The sequence below is a fragment of the Myotis daubentonii genome, chromosome 12, assembly GCF_963259705.1.
Source record: "Myotis daubentonii chromosome 12, mMyoDau2.1, whole genome shotgun sequence".
NCBI classification, from domain to species: domain Eukaryota; kingdom Metazoa; phylum Chordata; class Mammalia; order Chiroptera; family Vespertilionidae; genus Myotis; species Myotis daubentonii.
In genome coordinates, this window is record NC_081851.1 from 15,676,414 (window position 1) to 15,684,469 (window position 8,056).

The 8,056-nt window shown below is 52.9% G+C and overlaps 1 non-coding gene across 1 annotated transcript; it reads right to left on the bottom strand.

The window, feature by feature from the left end:
* On the bottom strand, window positions 1–203 carry LOC132214040 (small nucleolar RNA SNORA74). Its single transcript, XR_009448140.1, has one exon. It is a non-coding gene; the product is annotated as a small nucleolar RNA SNORA74 (small nucleolar RNA).
* Between the last annotated feature and the right edge of the window lie 7,853 nt (window positions 204–8,056).

Sequence of the window (8,056 nt, forward strand, 5' to 3'; positions counted from 1 at the left end):
TGTGTCTGCTCCCACACTATAACTAAGCAGCCAAAGTGATGCTTAGCTCACTCTCAAGGAAGCACAGTTCTGCCCTGCACCAGTGCCACACATCACCAGAGCAGTGAAGGGAGCTACTGGAGGAAGAAGACAGGGCATTCCTCTCCCAGCAGTGTAACACCCTCACAGGCATGATTCTGTCTGGAGAGCTGACCCCTGCTGGAGCACTTAAGGCTTTTAGGCACAGAGTGTAATGATCTGATTTATATTTTTTAAAGATCACTCTGATTTGCATTTTCATTTTTATTAAAAATTGCTTCTTTAATTTTTTTCAATTAGGGATGACATTCAATATTAGTTTCAAGTGTACAAAATAGTGGTTAGACATTTATATAACATATAAAAGCATCTCCTGATAAGTCTAGCATGGGATATCTTTGAAAAGGGTATTAATCCTATTCACGAGGGCTCCACCCTCATAACCTAATCAACCTCAAAAGACCCACCTTTTATTTATTTTTAATCAACCTTATTTGGGTGACATTCATTAATAAAATTGCATAGGTCAGGTGTGCAATTCTATAATGCATCATATGTATATCGCATTGTGTGCTCACTGGCTTCAGGTCAAGTCTCCTTCTATCACCATTTATCCCCCCTATGCCCTCTTCTCCCTCCCCTACCTGTCACCACCAACCTTACCCCCTACTCCCCACACGCCACCCACCTGCCACCCCACACCCCACACACCCAGCCCCCATCTGCCTCACCACATCCCCAATACACAGCCCCCATCTGCCACCCCAACTCCCCTCCCGCCAGCTCTCATCCCCCAACACTACCCCTCACCCCCACCTCCCACTCTTACCCCAACCCAACCCCCCACCGCCCCCCCATCACGCACCCCACACCCCACACCTCCCATCCTCCACCCCCAACTTCCCAGCCCCCACCCTCCACCCCCCTTCCCCTGCTTGTGATTTGACATTTGAAATGATATTTGAGATGTGTCTTGAGAGCACGGGTAGGATTTAGACAGATGAAGAAGGTGAGAATATGCTTCAGGTACAGAGAGTGGACATTCGGCCTGGAGGCAGGAGAGATGAACACTGGACAGACCAGAGCATATGCCCTTCAGATGCCTGTGAGTGAGGGGTCAGGGCAGGGAAACAGAAGACCCTGCATGGAGGGAAAGGGCAGAGGGATAAGGGGACCAACCACAGAGTGGTCAGAGCAGGAGAGACAGCAGCCCCTCCATGGGAAGGCAGGGCAGCAGGGTCAGGGGACCAGGGGAGGGGCCGATGGACAGGTATGAGAGGGAATGCTGCCAAGGGGCAGGGCTGGGGGCAAGGGCTCCACCATGGGGAACAGGGAACTCTCCATGGAGGGGTCTGTTTCTCCTGTTACCTATCTCTACTCCCATGTCCCCCCTTCCCTGGCCCCTCCATGGATGGTGCCCTAACCCCCCTATCTTGCTCAGACTATGTGGGGTCCTTTGTCCTCCCTGCCCTGCTACCTCCCTGGATGATGCCCTCTCCCCCCTGCCCTGCCATCTATTTCAGGACCTGTGCTGAAATCCTTGCTGTCTCAAAGTAGGCTTCCCTATCCCCCCAGCCTCTCCTCTCCATGGAGGGTTCCCTGTTCCCTCTCATGCATGCCCTGTCCCTCCATGAAGGATTCTGTCTCCTCCATGCCCTTCTCCCTCGAACCGGGGCTCCCTTTCTCCACTGCTTGCCCCCTCAAAGTGAGGTTCTCTGTCCCCCTGCCGTGCCCCCTCCACGAAGGAAATCTTCCTCCCTGACCGTCCCCCTCAAAGTGGGGTTCTCTACACCCCTGCCATGCCCCATCCATGGAGGGTACCTTCTCCTCCCTGCCTCTCCCCCTAAGTTGGGATCCCTGTCCCCCTGCCCAGCTCCCTCAATGGATAGTTCTGTCTCCTCTGTGCCCTGCTCTCTCAAAGTGAGGTTACCTTTCCTCCTGCCCTACCCTCTGCATGGGGATTACCTGTCCAACTGCCCTGCCCCCTCCCCATAGAGGGTTCCTGGTCTCCCCTCTCCTTCCTGCCCTGCCCCCTATAATTGGGGTTCCCTTCCTTCCTGTCCTCCCCACTGCATGGAGGGTTTCCTGTACCCACTATTCCATCCCTGCAAGTGCAGTTCCTGTCCCCCAGCTCTAACTCCTTTCTGAAGGTTTCCCTGTCCCCCTGCCCTGCCCCCTCCATGAAGGTTTCCCTCTCTCCTGCCCTCTACCCTCTATGAAGAGTCCCCTCTCCTCCCTGCCCTGTCCCCTCCATGGAGTGTGCCCTCTCCCCCCTGCCCTGTCCCATCCATGGAGGGTTTCCTGTTCCCCTGCTCTGCCGCCTCCAAGGAGGGTCCACTCTACTCCCTGTCTGACCCATCCCTGTTGGGTTCCCTGGCCAGGCCCCCCGCCTCGAGCCCTGCCCCCTCCATGGAGGGTTCCCTGCCCCACCTGTTCTGTAGCCTCCATGGAGGTTTCCCTGTCACCACTGCCCTGCCCCCTCCCTGGAGGGTCCCCTCTCCTCCGTGCCCAGTCCACTCCAAGGAGTATGCCCTCTCCCCCCGGCCCTGTCCCATCCACGGAGGGTTCCATTTTCCTCTGCTCTGCCCTCTCCATGGAGGGTGCCTTCTCCTCCCTGCCTTGTCCTCTCCAAGGAGAGTCCCCTCTCCTCTCTGCCCAGTCCACTCCATGAAGGTCCCCACTTTCCCTGCCCTCCCTCCTCCATGGAGAGTCCCCTCTCCTCCCTGACAAGCCAATCCTTGGAGGGTCCCATGTTGCCAGTCCCCACTGCCCTGCCCCATCAATGGAGGGTTCCCTGTTCCCCAAACTCCCTGCCCTTCCCCCTCCATATAGAGCACCCATGCCCACTATCCTTCCCTTCCTTGGAGGGTCCTTTCTCCTCCCTGCCCTGTTACCTCCATGGAGGGTCCCATCTCCTCTTTAGCTATAACCTCCATGGAGGGTCTCTTCACTCTCTGTCCTCTTCCCTCCATGGTGGGTTCCCTGCTCTACTGCCCTGTCTCCTGCATGAAGGGTCCCCACTTCCCCTACCCTCCCTTCTTCATGCAGTGTCCCCTCTCCTCCCTGCCCAGCCCATCCTTAGAGGGTTCCCTGTATCCCTTCCCCATAGCCCTGCCCCCTCCATGGAGGGTCCCCTATTCTCCCTTCCCTGTCCCCTACGCTCCCCGCTCCCTGGAGGGTACCTTCTCCTCTTTGACCCATCTCCTCCATGGAGGTTCCCATCTTCTCCCTGCCCTTCCTCTCCCTTTAATGATCCTTCTCCTCCCTGATCTGTCCCCTTTATTGAGGGTCCCTTCTCCTCCATGGCATGTCCCCTCCATGGAATGTCCCCTCTCCTCCCTGCCCTGTCCCCTCCATGGAGGGGTCCCCTCTCCTCCCTGTCTGGTCCATCACTGTAGGTTTCCCTTTCCCCGTCTCTGCCCTCTCCTCCCTGCCCTGTACCCTCCATGGAGGGATCCTTCTCCTCCCTGACCCATGCCCTCTGTAGAGGGTCCCTACTCCTCCCTACCTGTCCCCTCCATGGAGGGTTCCCATAACCCTACTGTCCCCCTGCATGGAGAGTACCTTCTCCTCCCTGTCTTGTCCCCTCCATGGAGGGTCCTTTCTCCTCCCTGCCTTTCCCCTCCATGGAGAGTTCCCATCTCCAGTCCCCCCGCATGGAGGGTCCCAACTCCTCCCTGCCCTTCTCCATCATGGAGGGTCCCCTCTCCTCCCTGCCCTTCCCCTCCATGGAGGTATCATTCTACTCCCTGACCCATCTTCTCTATTGAGGGTCCACGCTCCTCCTTGCCTGTTCCCTCCATGGAGGGACCCCTCTACTGCCTACGTGTCCCTGAAAGGAGGGTCCCCTCTTCTCCTGGCCCATCACCTCCATGGAGTTTCCCCTCACACCCATGCCTGTCCCCTCCATGGAAGGTTCCCTGTCCCCACTGCCCTGCACCCTCCATGGGAGGTCCCTTCTTCTCCCTACCCTTGCCGCCTCCATGGAGGGTCCCATCTCCTCCCTGCCCTCTCCCCTCCATGGAGGGTCCCATTTCGTCCCTGCCCTTTACCCTCCATGGAGGATTCCCTTTGCTCCTGGCCCTGTCCCCTCCATGGAGGGTCCCCTCTCCTCCCTGCCAGTCCCTCCATGGAGGGTTCCCAGTCCCCACTGCCCTGCATCCTCCATGGAAGGCCCTTTCTTCTCCCTACCCTGTCCCCTCCATGGAGGGCCCCTCTCCTCCCTGCCCTCTCCCTTCCATGGAGGGTCTTATCTCCTCCCTGCCTGTCCCCTCCATGGAGGGTCCCCTCTCCTCCCTTCCTTTCCCCTCAATGGAGGGTTCTCTCTCCCTCCTTCCTGTCCCCTCCATGGAGGGTCCCCTCTCCTCCCTGCCCTGTCCCCTCCATTGAGGGTCTCCTCTCCTCCCGACCTGACCCCTACATGGAGGGTCCCCTTTCCTCCATGCCCTCTCCCCTCCATGGAGGGTCCCTTCTCCTCCCTTCCTTTCCCCTCCATGGAGGGTCCTCTCTCCTCCCTGCCCTGCCCTCTCCATGGAGGTTTCACTGCCTCTCCTACCGTGCCCCTTCCATGGAAGGACCCCTTCCCCCTGCCCTGCCCCATCCATGAAGGGTCTTCTGTTTCCCTGCCTGGTCCCATCACTCACAGGCTCTGCGAGGCATGTGCTCTGGTCCCCAGTGTTCATCTGTCCTGCCTCCAGGCCGTGTCCACTGTCTGCACATGAAGCACATCTCACCGTCTTCATCTGCCCAAATCCTCCCGGGCTCTCAGGACACATGTCAAATATCATTTCAAATGTCAAATCACCGAGTGATCTTTAAAAAATATAAATCAGATCCCCCTATTCTTATGCCTAAAAGCCTTCCTGCTGTGACAGCAATTTCAACCCGCACTAGGGCCCTCTATGTCCCCCCCCCCGACCCCCGCTCTCTGCTGTTCCCATCCAGCCTGGCTGTCCTTGCCCTGGGGCACTGCCTCTCCTTTTGGGGTGGCTTCCCCAGGTCTCCATGGCGCCAGCTCTGTCTCCACAGCCACGTCTCAGTTTAAACATGTTGGGGAGCCCTTTCCTGAGCCTGCTAGGGAGTCATTCTGCTCTGAAGCCCCCATGTAGCCCTATGGTATATCACCTGGCAGTAGGTCACAATACTAACAGAGGTCAGAATGGTAAGACAGGTCATAGAGGTAACCTAGCCACCATGCCAGGGCAGCCATGTGGGCCAACCTCTCAAGTTTTCTGGTGGTGTTGTTGTTAAAAATCATTGAATAAACATTTATTGACCCCAACATACCAAAGGCCCTTTACAGAAACCACAGGAGGTGTGGCTCTCCTGGGTCCTGGCCCTCAGTAACTAGGTGTTCTTCAAAGTAAAAACTGGGTGGGAGGGTGGGTCAGAGAAGCAAGGGAGGGACTCCACTTGAGTTGCTGTCTTTGAGGCTGGAGGAAGGGATCAAAGGCCAAGATTTTGGGGAGCCCCAGGAAGCTGGGAGTGGCTTTGGCAGGGACACAGAAGGGAACTGTGCCATAAGGAATGGATTCTGCACCTCCCCATGTGCAGGACCCTGAGGCCTCCTGGGAGGAGGGCAACCCAATGAACCACCTCAGGTTTCTGACCCACAGCACCTGGGATCCCACACTTTGTCCTGTGAACCACTGCGTTTAAGGTCATAGGTCAGGGCACCAATAGAAATCTTTTGTGTCCCTGTGGCTCCCTAATCATATAAGCTAAGTCTGTTTTCTTCATGGCTCTTCCTATCTTCTGAAATAAAGTGTGGCCTTGGTTCTTGTTCACCTGTCTGTCTCTCAGGCCCTCTCAGCACCTGAAAGGTGACCTGTGAAGGCCATGCCCCCAACACCCAGGTAGACAGCACACACTTGCTGAATGATTTCCTGAGCAAAGAGCTCTTTTCGGATTTCATATATTTTTTATTTGTAAATTTGTAATAAACCTGATTCATTAACATGTACATACATATGATACCTTCATCCTCTTTAGGACATCCCACATAGATTCATGAATTTTTAAAATATCTTAATTTTTTGGTCAAAACCCGTGTCTCAATTTCTTCTTCAGAAATTCAGTAGCTGCTTTGTGACCTGCCTCAGGGAGGAGAGGGTTCTGACTGCAGACCAGGTTCACACCAGGATGTTGCTCCTGTTCCTGGTCCTTCACAGGCCAGTCCTTTGGCCTCTGGTGGCCAGTTGACCCATGATGCGCCCTTACACCTCATCTCCTGTTCACCAGCCTGGTGTTGCTTCCTGCGTTGGTCACAAGGTGCAATATACAGATCCTGTAACATAGAACCCACACCTGAAACCTATATGTTTTTGTTGACCAATGTCACCCCAATGGATTTAATAAATAAAAACATTTTTTTAAAAAACACACATTAGTTATTTTGCAGATTGAAACTGGTTCAGGGAGATGAAGTGACTGGTCTGAGGTTCCCCAATATTCCCACTGCCCATGATTCTGAATGCCCAGCACTTTCTTGTCTTTCTCCCATTAGACTTCAAAGGTCCTGCCTTTTAAAAATTCAAGGAGCTGAAAAAACAGTAGGAAGCTTCAAACCTCCTTTGGAAAGCGAACTTTAAGTCAGCAGAGTGGAACATCTTCTCTATGAGTGTTTCTTTGCTTCTTTGTTCATTCATTTGCCAAATGTATGTTTTACAGACATTTCTAGAACTGACCTTTTCAGTACTGGCTCTCCCTCTCAGAAGGTGCCTAGGCCTGTGCTAGGACCAAAGAGTCCCCAGTGCTGAGTGGGAATTCAGCAATGACTTTTGAAGGTTTATGTTTAAGAAATATATACAAATTCTGAATTACTTTTATCACTAGATACTAGGAAGGGTTCTCCCCTCACAAGAGCCTTTATGCTATTTTCACAAGACCCCTGCTCAGTATCTAGTGAAAGAAGCTCAGCTTACTTTACAGAAACACAACAGCTGAAACCACAGCACGATTTTTATAATAAGAAATTTCCTTTGCACATTGTACCGAGGAAGAAAAACCTTTAAGAAGAAATGTCAGATAGAGTTACAGTTTTGTATGAATAAAGATAAGTACGGACCAAAGTTGCAAATATATTCAGTATGTTTAATGTGCAGAAAAAATATAGCTTATTTATTTATTTCTAAGTGGATTTTATCTTGAGTCCCCCACCAGGGGATAGAGGGGACAAGAGCAAAAGAAAATATTTAGCTCAATTTAATATCTGAGTTCAGCCTCATGAACTGAATCCTGTCTTTAAATGAACACAGTGCCTTTCCCATTGGTGTTATATGGGATGGGAGGTGGAGCTATTTTGTTTTTCTGGCAACAGGGGCAGAGTCTTTGTATCTCCTATTGTCGCTCAGGGAGTAGCTAGTCTGGGTCCATGTGTGGGGTCCTACTCCAAGTTTCCCTCTGGAGTTCTCACCCAGAGAGCGAGGACATGCAGCATCCCTGCTGGGGGCTCCCAGGCTGCCCAGATAATCCCAGGGGAGCAGTCCTCAGCCCTCCAATTCTAACCCCAGTGTCTGTGTGTCCCCCTCTCCCCTCTGAGAGTCCTGGCTGCAGAGGAGGGGACAGGAGGCATCTGCAGTTCCCTGTCCTCAATCTCTTCATTTGTTCCCACAGTTACCAGAGCTCAGAAGGCTTTGCTTCTCCTTCCTATCCATACAGACCTTCCCTGATGGAAAATTTGAGAACACTGGAAAACAGGGCACATGAAGACTTTTCAAGAGTATGTAAGTGTTTACAAAGTATTTGAGAAAATTAATTTCTAAATTCTGTTCCTTCTAGGTACTCTTTTCAAATTTGATCTGCCTGAGGAGTCATCTGTGATTATTTTTTTTCCATCTCACCTTTCACAGTTTCTCCTCTCATTTTAGTAAAGAAAACTAGGCCTTCCCCACCTCCTCAAAGAAATCTTACCATTGTCCCTGGGTGTGACACTCTCTAGCCCTCTGAACTATGAATGCATGCCAACTAATGGCACTGCATGAAGCAAACTCTTTCTGAGAAGGAATTCTTAGGGTAATCTGAAGGCAGCAGGAAAAAC